This window comes from Dromaius novaehollandiae, chromosome 7 (genome assembly GCF_036370855.1).
Source record: "Dromaius novaehollandiae isolate bDroNov1 chromosome 7, bDroNov1.hap1, whole genome shotgun sequence".
NCBI classification, from domain to species: domain Eukaryota; kingdom Metazoa; phylum Chordata; class Aves; order Casuariiformes; family Dromaiidae; genus Dromaius; species Dromaius novaehollandiae.
In genome coordinates, this window is record NC_088104.1 from 344,175 (window position 1) to 360,911 (window position 16,737).

Below are 16,737 nucleotides of genomic sequence, written 5' to 3' on the forward strand. Positions count from 1 at the left end.
GCAGATGTACTATACACTTAAATGTCAGTGCCTGGTGAATTTTAATACACGCGCATAATCTTTTTTATACCGATTTCCCCTCTCGTTGCTTGTGTTAGTTGAAATTGTTAATGTAGTTCTAAATATAAAAGTTAAATGTTCCTTCCTCTGAATTTCTAATTTTGCGAGGCTTCTTTAAAATGTCTCCTCTTTGGGGAAACGCGTTGTCTTTTTTCAGCGGATGGCTATTGTTTGCACCACAGGATCCTTCTGGTTTCTGTGTTTTACCTGAGCTTAGTCCGCAGGGTGGGAGTGTGTTTTATGTAGGTACCTGAGGTGGACTAGGTGTTTCTCTGCCAATCAATTCATCGTTTAAAAATGACCAAATGCGGACTTGCCTCTTTTTGTTGTTCTTTGTGCAGCGTTCGCTGTCGGCAACTTTTCGTGCGCAGCAGTGACGGTGCGGGGCGCCGCGGGCAGCTCTGCCCCCGTGGGCGCTGACGGGTCACTGGCGGCGGGGGCTGGGGCGAGATAAACAACCCCCGCTCCCTCTCCTTCGCAGCAACTTTCATTGTTGGAGCGAGCGCAGCGCCGGTTGACGTCACTTTCGGTTGGCGGAGCTGAACCCACCTCGGAGGGGACCGGCCCCGTCTGGCGCGGCGGCCGGGGGACGCGCGGCGCCGCGGACACGCACACGCCGCCCGGACACGGCCGCCCGCCCCCCGCGCTGCGCTGCGCTGCGCTGCGCCCGCCGGCGCTGGGGAGGGGCGCGCCCGCCGCGCGCAGCCGGCGGCACCAGCTGCGGGGAGGTAGAGCGCTCCCCGCCCGAGGTGAGGGCGGCCGGCGACCGGCGCCGCCGGGCGGCTCTGCGGGGGGCGGGCTCGCGCCGCTGCCCCCGTCTCTTTGTTGCGGCGGCGGCGCGGAGGGCCCGGGCCGCGGGGCGGCGGGAGGCGGCGGGAGGCGGCGGCGCCGGGGTCGGTCCCGGGCGGCTGCGAACTTGGCGCGCGGCCCTGCCCGCACCGCCGGGGCCGGGGCCGGGGCCGGGGCGGCTCTTTTGTGTGGCGCGGGGGCCCCGCGCCCGCCGCCTCCCCGCGCGCCCTGCGCTCGGCTGCCGCCGCTCCCGCGGCCCGGGCCGCCCGCCCGGTGGGGCCGCATTGCGCGGGGGCGGCGCCGGCGCCCGGGCCTGGCCCGGCCCGGCCCGGCGGCACCGTGCTCTGCCCCGGGCAGCGGTGCGGGCGGCGGCGGCAGCGGGCTGGGCTGGGCTGGGCTGGGCTGGGCTGGGCGGCGGGAGCGGGTCCGGCCGGCGCCTCCGCGCGTCTTTGTGCGCGCTGCCTCCGCGCGGGGAGAGGCGGCCGCGGCCGGGGCCGAGTCGCGGGGGTTTGTCCCTTTGTGCATATCACAATATCCTCCATTTTTCGCCCTCTAAACAACAAGCCTTTCGCCATCTTGGGCAAATTTTTATTCCCGAGTCTGTCTGTTTCGGGGGGGAACGAGTGGAAATCCTGAAGGCCCTTGTGGGTGAGGCGCGAAGTTTAGGGAATGTTACAGGGACAGACAGTGACGTCACGTGAAGTTTAAGGGGAATTTTTGCAGGAGCGTGTGCTTTCCCCCGGGATCCCGGCTGTAACGCGCGGTAAACAGCGCTTTAAAGGGAAAGGCTCCCGGTCGGGGCTCGCTGCCCCGCTGCCTGCTGTGGCGGAGGCAGAAGCGGTTGTGCCCGGGGACCGTCGCCCGGCCTCTCCTCCTTTTTTTTTTTTTTTTTTTAATTGTCTTGGCGTTTGAGTATTTAATAGGTAAAACTTACTTCACTGTTCAGATGTTTAAAGAGAAAATCTCAAAGTTTTTATGCTAAGTACCGTTTCATCCGGAGAGGAGCAGTATTTGTGTTTACAGCACGTAGCTAACTGGTGTGAAGTTCACGTGAAAGCCCTGGTCCAGAATCTTCCCTAAGCATTAAACAATTTCCATTTGGGATGAAGAGCGTGGAAATATGCAGCCGTTTCATTTTTAAATGACAGATTGGTGCATATTTGGAAGCAACAAACTTTTAGCTACGTTGTTAGCAAGGTTCATCTTGAAAAATACCTATATATATTACACGTAGTTTAGATTATGTTCCAGATGCTGTACAATGGGTGGCAGAATGTAACTAGTATACTAAATTCATTTTGGAAAAAAGCCTCTTGCTATAACCTCTGTGTCAGTTTCTCTGAAAAGGGAGATGATAAAAGGTACTGTTCTTCTAATTTACTTCTCAAATTACACTTTTTTTTTTTTTAAGATCTCATATAAGTTTTTCTGGTCATATGGTAAAACTTACTGGAGCACTGGATACTTGAGAAAGTATTGTAAGTAAAGTTCTGATTTTCCATTTTTTCCCCCCATACTTGCTTTAGTTGCTGCATACTTAAGAGTCACAGTAACAAGAACATGAAGCTGCCTGTGATTAATTTGCATTTCCTTTGTCTTCAGGGTTGGGAAAAACATTGTCAACAATTTACATAGAAAGTAATAGGAATTGCTCTTAGGACATCAAGGCCACCCCCCTCCCCCCCAAAAAACAGCTCGGGATTGAGTGATCTACCTAAAGGATCTTCAGGGCTATCTTCGAAGTAAGCGTTTACATTAACAAATGTCAGATTTACCTTAGTATGTTCTTTAAAAACTGCATTAGCACGCATGGTTTAATTGAGTATTTTCCAGTTACGTGAATCTTAGGTAGATGAAAATGTTTAAATAGTTAAAAGCACATAGAACAGATGGATCTAAATTATACATGCAACAAAGGCCTAGAAGATTTGGTAGATTATAAAAGGTGAGCAACAGAGTATAAGCCGTTTAAGAAAATGGTAGTTAGTATATTTGATGTCTCGCATTATAATAAACTGTGTGCATGTTTTTGTCACAATGCTGCAAAATCAGTAAACCAAATAGCATTTGGAAAATCCTAACAAATAATTTTTGTCAAATATATATAGATGGAACTTTCAAGAGTTGTGGGGGTATGTCTTTGTTCAAGAAATGTTAAGTTCACTTTGAGCGGATTTTTTTTTTAAATCCTAGATTATACCAGTTCCTTGCAAATAATGGAATATTAACATTAGGTAGTGATGAAGTTCTTCATAAATACAAGTCTTTGGAGAATACAAACATTGCCTCATTCTCTAAAGAAATGTTCCCTTTTCATTACTGCCTCAAAGTCAGTTCCAAAAGGCACAAAGTAAGCTTTCGAGAGTAATGTTTATTGATAGTAAACTAGAATTGTGGTACAGGTATTTCTCTCTCTTGCTCTTTGAACTGAATAGCACTTTACTAGGTTCCTTCCAGGTAAATGTTCCCACAAAAATTTTTTTAGACTGAATTTTTTTTAAGACTCGTAGGTTATTCTAGGTTGTCAATAACAACATTGAATGACCTTAGGGGAAAGATAATTAAATACATATTTTATAATTTTGGGAGCAATAGTTGATTGCCATTAACACGTAATAAGCTGCTTTCCATTTTTGAAAGATAAATTGGCAACGTTTTTATAAATAGGCACTGGTTGAACATTGCAGTATATTTAGTCTTTATTCTGACCTTATGGTAAGAAGAACATGCTGCAAACTGAGATATTTGTCTTTTTGGGAGACATTTACTTAAAATGCAAATAAGCAAGTAATGGAAGTCTTTTTTAGTTCCTGTTGCCCTTTTTCTCATTTCTTTGTTTGCATGTTTATTATAGAACTGCAGTGTAAAGGAGCAGATGTTTTGCAAAACATCCTGATGTGTTGCTTTTTCTTATGGGAGTGCATAAACTGTTCCTTCTGATGCATCGAGTTGACAGCTGGTTGATTTCATGGAGCTGCTAAGAAGCCATTAGTGGTGTCATTGAATTGAAACAGAACAGTCACTCCCAGCTTGAACTGCAATTGTTAATGTCTTTGTTGCTACTTTTGTGTTCCTATACAAGAAGCGGAATATCACAGTTGCAAGGAAGTCCATGTTCTGTCCAATCTCACTGAATTAGAGAAAGGAGGTATCAGTACTTGACTGCTTTCAATTTTGTAATATTCTTATAATGGCCTGTTTGAGGCTAGGAGATCTGAGCCGTGAAAAGGTAGACTTAGCAAAACCCAAAATGCAATTTATTACACATGCACCCCCCCAGCCCCCATGCACATGCGCACACGCTCCCAGTGGTATCTCACAATTCAAATGACTTAAGTGTGATTTTTTTTTTTAACTTAATACCAGCTTATTTTAAAGGCCTCCTAGTTTTTGTCCTAAATAAGAATTAATATAAACAAAGTAACACTTCAGTACCTATTTATTTTTGTACATCTTGGGGTACTTAAATATCCAAGGTCATATCCTTTATTTTTAATAGAGATTTCAGATTAAGAAATAATGTAATAAAAGCCAACAGCTTTTGAGTTAGTTGTATTTTACTACAGTACATTAAGTAAATTATATTATGTTATAAACTAGCCTCTGATCCTAAATTGCATTCTGAAGAAACACTGACACAGGTGTTGAGGGATGGCAGTGTTTTTCATGATAGTTAAGTAGTCTAGTCTACAATATTCCAAACACTGAGAAAATGTAATAAACATTTTAAACAAATCAGATGTCTGTGGTGAAGATGACATTATGTAGAACCCTAGATGTAGGTACAGATGATCTTCCCCACCTCACCGAGTTTATTCCCCACCCCACCAGTTTATTGTGACTGGTGTTTATGCTTAAAAAAAATAGTTGCAATATTACATTTTTACTTACTTAAAAGTTCCATTTATTGTATTGTGTAACGGTAGAATGGAAGTGCATCTTTGATGACATTAACCTAAATGAGTGGTAGGAGTTTGGAGTTCTGTGCTCAACTCTTTAGAGATGATGAGTAATGGAAACAAGGATGCTGTATTAGTAAGATCAGGGAAAGGAGCCCGACCCTCTCCAGCCCCCATTTAGTTGCTTTTTCATAGGAGATTCTTAATACTTTGTGAAGGTGGATATGTATTAGTTTCACTGTTACACAAGAAAGGACCCCAGTGCACAGACCATTTAATCTTTTACCAAAATGAGTAGGAGCTAGTGTTAGAAGTAGGAAGGAAAGCCATGTTCACTGACTCTGTTTTGTAGTGTGATTGGTAGAATATGTTCCTTTCAAAACTGAAATGCTTAGTTTGTTTACTGCAAAGAGTAATGGCTGCTTCAGTATATCAAGTTGCGTGCTGATAGCCATTGAAAATTGGGATCATGTTTTCATTCTCTCTCTGAAAAATGTCCAAGCAAGATTTAGTATTTTTCCATTACTTTGTCTCTTAACAATACAATTTTAAGGTTTAAAAAAACCCAGTGTGGAATGTATAATCCAGTTATCATGTCATTTCGTATATTAGATGTGTTAAGTTTTTCACTTAACTCTCTTTCCTGTCCTATATTTAGAGTTATATAATGCCCTGGTCTTGACTCATTCCTTAAAAGGGGAAATTATTTTTTTTCAGTGTACTTTTTAAAGTCTGATAAAGAAGTTCCTTTGAGACTTTATTGGAAAGAAAACAAAAAATGTCATTTTGATTCCTTTTTTGAGGGGGGGAGAAGCTGTTTTTTATTGCTGTGTGAGTATTTAATGAGACTACCAAGAAAAAGAAACACTTTTAATAAGGAAGATTTTGCTCATTTGCAGTTTTAATGTAGTAACAAGGAAAGGAAGATGCATGGTTTTTTTTCCTGCTTAATATAACAGAATTAATTTATCTACTTGACAATTCATAAAATAAATTTCTTATGTAGAAGTTTTCCAAATTGGTGGGGAAGAGACAAACATCAAGTAAAGTGTGTATTTTGGAGCTCATCTAATGGCAGAGAAACTCTGAGATGTAGTCTTTGAAAGTACTGACTTATAAAAAGATAATAGGTTTGTCAGTGTGCATTTCATCCTTTCAGAAGGATGATGCCTGTTGCCATTAACATGAAATCTCTCCCATTGCCTTCCTCCTCATACCCATCAGGGCCTCCTGAATGTCCTGTTCTCTGTGTGTAAAGGACATATGACTCTCCTTTCACTTGATGTAGGTCAGGCATTGTAAAGAGCTGAATGGGTGAAGCCTTGGTAGTTTACAGCAAGAGACTGCAGAGATTTTTCTAGCCCTTGAGGGGGGAATCACAGAAAGCCTTAAAATTTAAACTAGTAAAAATATAAAGGCAGCATCTGAAAAACTGGTCTGCCTGCTGGAGTATTTACTACTGTCAGTGGTCTCATGGAAACCAATGTGTCAATGCTGAGTATAAAGCCTGGTCTGGGGTAATATTTGCAGCATAAAATCTTTTAAAAGAAAGTAGGTTTAAAAACAGCGCAGTGACCATCAGACAATGCCATCTTCTTTTTTTGGATCGTTATACAGAACTTACTTCTGCTTTGGAATTGTGGCAAGTCATCACGAAGCATTTTAGTATTGGAGTATTGGAAAACTCTACCAGTGTTTACTTGTAAACTATAGGAAGTGTAAGCAAGGTTTTCTTTGGAATATGTAATTATATATGGGCATTTAAAGGCACAAAATACTCTGTTCAGCTGTTCTTGAACTTGATTCTCAATTCATGAGACTGCTGGGTGAGAAGATACAACTTTGATATCTTCTGGGGACTATTTTTTCCTTCATTTTGCATATGCAGCTAGCTCTTTAAAATTCCGTATTTAATACTCAATTTGTATTCATGAATTTCTGTTTTTTTAAATGCTGAAAGAGGCTTTAATAAACAGTACATTGCATTTTAGTAATTTATTTTAGAATAGCGATAGTGCCGTGTAAGTGAATATGATCAGCGGCAACCTCCCCCCCCCCACACACCTCAACCCTCTGTCTTGTCTTGTAAAGAGAAATCCAGCTTGAAGATAATTACTGCAGTGGTCGAGCGGATGTGTAGGAACATAATTGTGTGGTTTTTACCCCATTTTCTGTTCTTACACTTTTCCACAAGCATGCACTCATTAATCAAAGACGCTGCACTCCTGCTGAGGGCGGAGAGGTTCATCAAATTGGCAGCCAGTTTGGTGTAAAGAATGGTGTACTGAAGCTCTTAACGCGCTGGGACATAAATAAATCTAAGGTCTTTGTATGCAAACCCTGGAGGTTAATACTGTATAATTCAATGTCCTGTCTTTGTTTTTATGATTGATGTTTTTAAATGTTTGAAGCTTGATGCAAGCCTGCTAGTAGGTCAGGGCTGACAGTCTGATTGGTTGAAGCGAAAAAGCCTTAGGTTGGCAGAGGGACTTCGTGTGTGCTGCAAAGATTTTCATCTTTTTTCTTATTTTTTGCCGGGAGATCGTTGTTGTATTGCTTGAGCTGCTGTGGGAATGTTCCAGAAATCGACAACCCCTGCTGTGATAATGGACCTAGTGCATGAAATGCCAATAGTTTGGTGCTGTTTGTTCTGAAGCTTACTGCTATTTGTATCCTTAACAGAGCTAACATGTAGAACAAGCAAAAACTACTGGGATTTCTCTGTAGAAATAATGCTGGGATTTGGCTTTAACATGAATTGGTTGCATATTCATAATTTAAGAACAGCTGGTTACAGCAAGCACACAGTCATTTGCAAGCTATTATAAACCATTCCGCTCACACACAGAGGCTGTGCTTGAGTGTTTTTTTTATTTATTGATCTACCTGCATTTAAAATCTGGTCACTGCAGCCACAGAGGTCTTTCATTTTAGCTGTGCTTGCAACACATAACAGCCTCAATATTAAATATTTAATTTTAACTAAATGCTGAATAAAATGATAGACTGAGCTTTGAAGAAAAAAAATGTAAGGGTCAGCAGTGACACACATCTTAAATGCAAAATCTTGTTTATGTAAAGCAGCCTAAAAATAACATCATGCAACCTTTGTAGTCCTTTGACTTTTTTTTTCCCCCAGTGTCTTCTCAATAAGGAATCTTTGCTGGATTTATCCAAGGTTACCTTGTTAAAACTATAGTTGCTGCAATTTGTGGGTTTAATGCTTTTTGTGCCCAGAGCTTTTGGAGGGAAACATAAAATACAATTATATTACGCAAAATCATGGTGTGATAAAATAGCAGCAAGTACAGTCTTGCCAAGTATCACATAGAAAAATTAGTGAATATATTAGAAATGGCTGTAGTGTTTTCATGGTTTGGTTTCTCTGTTGTTAAGATATGTAATAAATGCTTTGAAATACTGGTCGGTAATGACATACTTGAGCTGGATTAGCAGATGTTGCATTTTCTTCTGGTTTTGCTTTTACATTTCCAATGTGGAAATGAGGTGAGGTATTTCCATTAATTTATACATTTAGTTTGGTAACTTTTCCATTTCTTTACTTATTTGAGTGACTGGAACTTCTAAAGGAAGAGTTATAATATTGAATGATAAAAATCTACTTTCTGAGCATCCTTAACTCCTGTGGGAATAAAAGTCCAAAATTGTCGCTGTCACGCAGCTTTTGATGCATTATTTTGATGCATTTGATGCTACCTGATAATTTGGCATGCAGGCAAAAATGATCACTGAGGAAACATGTACATAAATTCCTATTTCGTATACGTGGATCCGGAAGGATGGGAAGCCTGGTCTAGGAAGGTTCCTTACTGTAGTGATCAGTGTGTTAAAAACGTCTGGAGGAGGTCATACATGCCTGAAAAGTAGTCCAGTTTTTCAAGGTGTATCAGTTAATCTCATAAAAGATACTGTCTCTCCCTGTAACTGTAGCCTTTTTTTTGTTTGTTATACTACTTTAAAAAAAGGCTAAACTGTAAGAAATGCAACCTGGTGTTTTCCACTGCGGCTCTGATTATCTTTCATCCTTGGAGTTATCTTTAAGCATCTTATTGCTCCTTTTGGATGTTGACAAAAGAGGTAGATCAGAGATAGTAGTTGAGACTTGAAACTATGTGGTTTAGGCAAAAAATGAGACAGAAGGAAAAAGTGCTGGCTAGTTGGATCATTTGAGGACCCAACCTCTACTATAGCTGTAATGCTAGAAACAAATTCTTCATAGCAGGGTTTTTCTCTTTACATCGAAAGCTCTTAATTCTTTATTTCCTAAATTACCATGCATATTAGAAACAATAGGGAGTCCATTTTGTCTCCTTCAGGGAAATTAATCTAAGTGGGAGTGGAGAGAAGTAAATGGATGCTTTTCTCTTCTTTCCGTATGTTAGTTGAAGCACTGAATGGGAATAGTCAGTTTAACAATCCTTGACATCAGTCAACAGGGCGATTTTTTTACCATTTTGTCAATACAGACCACGCCAAAAGGCTACTGTCCTGAGGAAAGTGTCACTGAAATGCGGCTGTCTAGGAGAAAAGGGAAGAAAGTTTGGATCCTAAGGCTTGTTTAAAGATAGTGGGTGGAGTTTATACTCTTGTTGAAGGGCATAAAGATTGAGGTTCTTTACTTGCATGGAAGGAGTTTGCATTTTAGGACTATTTTGTAATTTGATGGCAAAATCACAGTAGTGCGTTGTCAGAAAGATACAAAATTGCTGAAACTTAGTAGAGAAAGCACTCAGAGTTACAGTCGTACCTTGACTATACCAGAGAGCGATTTGGAAGATGCAGTTTAAGCTGAGTTAGTGGATGTTTGAATGCGAAAGGGAGATGTCCTGAACACTTTCAGCATGTGTTTCGTAAGACTTTCATTTGCTAGCAGCCACCAAATAAAAATACCTAATACTAAAGGGTGTGTCTCACTTAACTTGCTACTTAATGCATGTAAGAGAGTTGGAGAAGTAAATTTTTGAAAGCGGGGAGGGGAGCTTAAAGAAAGAATATATTCCTAAAATGACGACAAAGTATTACTGAATTTTGCCTTACTTCTTTATTCTTTTGTATTTAACTATGATATTAGCAGTTATGTTTCTATGATTGTCACTATCTTGCTTTTCTAGAAGTGATTTTCAAGTGAAATCTTTTTTCACAAGGCTTATGTATGTAGCAAGCCTTCCTCACAGAGCCAAGCGTGTTTTGAACAAGGGTGGGAAAAGTATTGATGCCATAGTTTAGGCTTGTCTAGAGGGTTAGTTTTGAAGCACTGGTTTTCATGACTGTATGAAGAAATGTGTGCATCATGCAAAGTAGCAGTCAAATTAAATGCTGGAAGGAAAAAATTCTTCTTTATATTAAGGTAAAACTAATATTAAGTGTAGTAGTAACTGCAGTCAACTATAAAATGCACTTTTTCCTGGCATTAGGATCTAAAAGGAAAAATTAGACAATTTTATTTTTTCTATGTGTTAAGTTACACAGTTAGCAGCTTGGATTTTTTTTTTCTTTTTGAGAGACATTTTCTATATGTCAGGTTTTTGATTATCGTTAAGATACATTAATAATCTTTTGACTGGCAGATGCCATTAAATTTTCAGTGTTAGCCGGTATAATGTTGAATAGATAGCATATTGCAGTTTACTGTAATGATGTAAACGATTTGTGCAAACTAGCATTTAAGCGTGGCGTTCTGTCTTTCTGCAGCCATAGAAATGAGTTACGTATTGGTGAGATATCATGTGATAATGTAAACAGGCATGTAAGGGGATGCATGTAACTTAAAAAAATACTTCTAAATAATACATGAAAAAATATCTTTTGGAATGATTTGTCTGGACGTTGAAATGCCTCATGTTATATGTTTTAGGAGACTTTTTTTAATGTCTTAAAGTGGAACGGGATCTCCTAACACATTTTGGAAAGCTAAGTGATCATTCTGTGCCTCCCCACCCCATACATTGGCTTCAACAGAACTGGTCTGCTTTGTACCCATTTTATAAAATTTAGAAGGACTGAGGGAAAGGTTTATTCTTCAGTCTTTCTCCTCCCTTTTGCTTCCAGCAGTAGCCAGTAAATACAGGTAATTTGAGTACTAAGATCGATCTGCATGTTCATCGTATTATGTCCTGTTCGTGTATACAGAATAGTACCTTTGTTAGCAACCCCTTCCAAGTGACTGTTTCCATCAATAATTTCCGAGTGGTCATGACTCAATAAATCATTTTGATTTTCTTGCAAAGTTTGTTTTAACTTTACAGAGCTATTTCAGTGCCAAATTTTAAGTGTCTGTTTCTTTTTAATAGCCATTTTAACTTTTTTAGGAATGTTAAGTGGTAAAAATCCTTTCCTAGTGTTCTCTCTTCACTCAAAAATCACTGAGCCGTTTCTTCAAACTTCTAGGGAGACCTATCACAGGGAAAGTGATCCAAAGGTAGTAAATTAGTATTCTTGGCTGAAAACATCACTGCAAGTTATAATTTGTTGCTTAGCATGAACTGTGGTTATCATAGGAAGCACAGGAACGGAACACTTAAACACATGGTTTTTCCAAAATTGATTGAGAATTTTTTTGAGGCTTACAGAATTTGTTGTTTAGAAAGAATAGTTGCATTTTCTTGTTTCAGGATTTAGTCAGCTTGGTGATGCATGGTGAGCCCCGTCAAAGTGTAGCATTAGACAGATGGATAGATAGTCTGTCTTTTTTTTTTTTTTAAGAGAGAAATAAAGGAACAGTTAAAGTCATTAATACTGTGCTACTTATAAGCTTAAATGTTCAAGAGCAGAAATGAAGATTCATACATTATTTGGGAAGTACAGTAGCAGAGTTTTGAAACTATTATGTTCTGAAAGTTTCTGTTGTTAGGTAAGAAGGGATATTTGATAGTGTTACTAATCTGCATTTCATTTCATGTATGTTTTCTAATTCCACAGATAGTAGGACAATAAGAAAGCAATCGGTATTTGTGGGTTTTAGCCTCTTATGTAGCCATGAAAAGACATTGACAGAATCAGTTAATGTCCATTTTCAAATATTTCAGCCTATTCAAAACTGAACTATTCCCCCGAGAAAGAAGCAGGCTAAGGGGCCTTTTAGTTTGTGTCTCCTTCCCTCTTTCACCAGCTGAGGTCTCTGGAGTTGCTGCTTTTCCTGTTGGCGGGTGACTGGGGCAGTGCGGCCCTGCGTCCCTTGAGTGTGACCTGCCCTACGGCGGTATCCGAACTGCAATCAGCAGGTACTGGCTTGTTTCTTGAGCATCCGTACGAGACTGTGGAAGATCCAAAACTGACTCTGAAGTGTTGCATTACGAAGGGAAAGGGGAGTCAGTGTCAGGCACGACCCTTGGACTGGAATCTGATGCTACTTCGCTGATATACCAACTTTTATTAGAAAAAATTTATATTAGGAAACAAGGAAATACTTTCAATGTAAATTCATTAAACGCTTTATAGGGTTTGATTTACAGAAATTCTGATGAGGGATTTATTCATGAAATTGTCATGAATATGTTCAGTTTTATTCCTAAAAAGCAGCATTTAAGAGATCTGACAAATTTAAGACCTTTCAAAAAGTGTTTACAAACCACATATTTCAAACTGATGAGACTCATATTGATTTCTGTTACTGGGTTGCCTGCCTTTATGATGGTTGGTTTCAGGATCTGTGATGACTTGGTTACAGTGCAGGATTTTTTTTCCTTTTTTTAATGTTGGATATTTGAAAGGACATTATAGGACTCAGTCTAAGCTTTTTATGTTAGCTTAAGGGAAAAAAAGTTGTACCGTGCTGGAAGAATGTGAGTATTTGTTAATGACATGAATTCTTCTTCTGTCTTTTATTCTTGGCTCCTTATTGTGCTCTTTCTGCACGTAAAATGTTAAAGTGCATTCTGTCATTTACCTTATGTAATATACTATATTTTTACATAATGTAATTTCTGACCGTACAGATTTTTCCCATATCCATTTCTCTCCCTGTCCCCGTGTAGGTATGTGCCTATATAATCTTAGGAATATCACATGGGAAACCCATAATAGGTCTGTAATATTTGTAAACTTAGATTACCCCCCCCATGCCAATTAAGTGTTTATTCAGCTTTGCTACAGCTCTAGCAAATTATTCTATCGAAGAGGCTATTTTTGTTCTGCTCCTTAAGTAAATTCTTCTAACACCATAGCTGATATGATGAGCCTCATAAATTTCAGGAATAGCCTTGATCTCAAATATTGTCAAAATTGGAAGGGGTGGGTTGAAGATAGCAGATTCCAGACCAAGTCCTTAAGTCGCAATATAAATATTTTCTCCATTTATAATGAGCAGTCTTGAACTAACTGCTTGTTGCAGTGTCACTGTGTTAAATTTTTATTTATGTATGTAACCGTCTCTCAAGCTACTTGGAGATGTGGGGTAAATTAAAATCCTTGTAGGTTACAGGTTGTAACCTATTGTTAGTTTTTCATGTAACCGTATTAATAAGTTGGTATTTTGCATTGACTAGTTTGAGAACTGTAACATTATTCCATATCTTGGGGAAAATCAGTTTTTTTGCCAAATTTTTTTAAATGAAGCTACTAGACACTCTGTGGTGGTCCTGAGATAATCTCTGGTGGCTTCTTCTGTCTGTGTGGATGTTGGAGAGGATCTTGTTGGCTCCCTGAGATTTTAGGTGTTGAGTTCCAGCCGTGCTGCGCAAACACGCCGTGGGGCGGCTAGCAGGATGGTATCGATAGCAGACCCTGCTTTCAGCGTTCAGGTACTTCACCGAATCCTCCGCGCCGCGGGCTTGGGCGAGGTCTGACACCCAGCCGTGATGCCGGGCCCCGGAGGTGAGCTGTGCGTGTCCGTCGGCAGAGCGCGGCGCTCCGGGAGGGGTTCCCGAATCGAAGGGGGAAGCGACCCGGAGAGCTGCACGGGAGGTGGCGGGGTTAAGGAGTGGTGTGTAGTCCGGAGGTGTCTCCTGTTTTGTTTTGCCATATTGCACTGGCAAAGACACGGTTCAAGTTTCGTCCAGTCAGCAGCCTATTTCTGGCTTCACTTGAGACTGGCGATGTTCTGGCGGTTTAGCCGTGCCTGGGTAGTACTGGCCGAGGCTATTTCGTATTCAGTCGCTGCTTCTTGTGGCAACTCGGGGATGAGCTGCTGAGGAAGAAAAAATGAGAGAGAAAACAGAAGTAATTTCTGTTTTAAAATAAATGCCTAGGCCATGATTATGTACTACGGTTCTATCCAACACAGGTATGCGTGAACGAATAAGTGAGAATCGTGTATATGGCAATAAATAAATATATATATATTTTGTATAAAACAATGAGGAGGAAGTGTCTTGCTGGTGACAAAGAGTTTTCATGCTGTGCAGATTCTTCTGTAAATGAAGAATCGGATGCTTCAAATCATACTTATGTAGTGGTTGTTTCCACAAATTGTTTTTTGACTTCTTGTAGCATGCCTCTAATTTTATAATTCATGTTTATTAACATTTTGAAGTACAGAGGTCATTTTCCGTAAAGTAGCACTTCTGTCCTCAGCTGTTGTTTATCCTTGTACTTGTTTTTCCTGATGCCACATCAGTTGCCATGGAAACAGAGGCAGAGCTGGAGCCAGCAGCCAGCCGCTGAAGTTGAAAGGATCCTGGCCGTTTGACATGTTTCTCCTTGTCTTTCCATGGAAGCAGATGTTTTAGAGGGGAGGGAAAAGGTACATGCTTGCACTGCCGTGAAAACTTTTGCTTACTTTTTTGTGGCTCATCTGACTTGGGGAAAAAAGTACTCAAGAGTGGGGTTTTCATTATGGGTTTCAGGAAAGGGGCTGTGAGTGCTTACGGTATGGTGCTGGTAGTAGACAGTAATGTTGGCGAGCTTCCGAAGTTTGCATCATGCGTTTGGATTTGGAAAGTAATTTTATGGTTTGATACCTGATTTCTGTCTTAAAACATTGTGTACTCTGCCATTAAATCCTAAAAATAAACATTTTAGTTTAGAGTACGCTGCGTGTCTCTACATAAATGCCTTTCAGTCACTGACCTGTTAAACTGTGGTTAGATGCAAGTTAAATTTGGTTCAGGCTGAATTGCACAGGTGTCTAGCAAGCAAAAAGATAACCGCTTCAGCCAAACGGAACAGCGACACCATTAAAATAATTCCTCTCGAAACTTTGGGTGTACAAACATTTGGACTGTGGACTGGACTCCTCTAGGCGTAAACTGTTAAATCAGTCCTAGACTAATTTTACTCCTTCCTAGAGCACTGAGTACGTTGCTCATTGCTCTGTTCTGTAACCTCACCTGGGTAAAAGCTGGCACAGGCCGTATATCCAGCATCAGCAAATTTTTGCTATTTCCTTCCTACCGCATTTTGCTCTGGTATTTCCTTTTGTAGTCTTGAAAAGCTGTGTCCAGGTGCCATTATTTTTGAGTACTGTTTTTGACATACAGCAGATCCAAAACAAGACAGTTGTTTCATCAGCAAATAGCATTGATGAACTCTCATGCAGACTACTACTTAAAGAAATGTACGATTGAAGTGATGACTTAGTATCTGGAAAGAAGCTACAGCACTTTAATTTTGGTTCTAAAACTAACTTAAGGATGTTACTTCAACAGATAGCCCTACTTTTTCTGTATGCATCACATGCTGTATAACACTCTTGGATAAGTTTGCGATTTTCAAAATAAACTTGGCAGACAAATACATTGCTTTATGTAAACAAGAAAATGCAGAGGCATGGCCATATTTGAGTTGTGGGTTGAAATGGATACATTTGCCTGAAGAAACTTTCTTTAGTCAAAACTCTTCACTTGTTTTTGCAAACCTAAGGCTTCACTTCAAAAAACCATTTTTTTGAGTTTAAGAAAAGTCTTGAAGCTCTAGACACTTTCCTTTGATGGGTGCTGTATTTGAGTACTTATCATTGTAGTGTTTGAATGTTTATCTTTGCCAACCAGAGCCGATCCTTCCTCAACTTTTAAATACTTATTTTAAGCTCAGCAAGTGTGTAGTGTTTGCGTGTGAGTATATATAAATACTTAGGTATTTGGACCACAAAACTCCAAACAGCTAGTTTATCTGTGTGCATAACGTATAATACAGCTGTCTAAAATGCAACAATTTATATATTTGAGGTGGAAAGTAAAGCATATTTTAGAAAAACAAGCAGAAAATCCACTTCTGTACATACTTTCTGCATCTTAAATTTGGAATTCTGGATTTGCCCTAAGAGTTACCATCTGAAACAATGTGCGAAGTGCTGCCATGAAATATTTTAAAAGGAAGAGAACTCTGAGTGAGGTTTTGCGGCAGGTTGTTGTAGTTCCACTTAAACATGAAGTTTTATTTTTAAGTCCAAGATGCTGTTTTTTAAATCTTAGGATCTTGATGTTTTTATGAACTTTCAGAAAAGATCTTCAAACAACATTTTAGGAATAGTCATAGTCTGAAATTACTTGTGAAAATGTAGAAATGCATGAAGAGGGTCTTAGTTCTTTAGGGCTTTAATGTTCTTACGTTTCATTGGAAGTAATTCCGGTGGTGGAAATCAGTAAACCAGACGGTTACCTGGAAAGTCCTGGTTTCTTATGAGCTACGTGTCATGATCCAAAAAAAAAAAAAAAAAAAGTAGGAGTCAACTTAAGGACTTGTGTGGTTGACATTATATTAATAGAAATGAAAAAAGTCCTATCCCAAAGATTTCACGGGACATTACAAGGATGTTGCGGTTAAATTGAGGGGGATGTGTGCGGTTGGGGTATTAGATAAGACGTGCTGAAGCTGCTTGCTTCTGTGGGGCTTACGGCAGCTGAAGCGTGGAACAGGTTTTGTGTCTGGCTTGGAGAAGGCCTATTGGAGCTGGTATGTAAAAAGGCTAAAAGAGGCCACTTGCGATATATGGTTCTCAGCCTATTTCTTTCTGAATCATCTGTGGAAGGATAAGATTAAAAACACATCAGAAGCTGGTGTAAACATTTTACTTTTCTTTGGTCTTTCTTAT

At 40.1% G+C, this 16,737-nt stretch overlaps 1 protein-coding gene across 2 annotated transcripts in view; it reads left to right on the plus strand.

Annotated features, from left to right (window-relative positions):
* Nucleotides 1–434: 434 nt before the first annotated feature.
* BAZ2B (bromodomain adjacent to zinc finger domain 2B) overlaps nt 435–16,737 on the plus strand; it is a 159,818-nt gene continuing 143,515 nt past the window's right edge. The window contains exon 1 of one of the 2 annotated variants that reach the window (XM_064514492.1): nt 435–809. The gene's annotated coding sequence lies outside the window, so the exon portion shown is untranslated. The remainder of the gene's footprint in view (nt 810–16,737) is intronic. The other variant, XM_064514491.1, reaches the window with a different exon arrangement.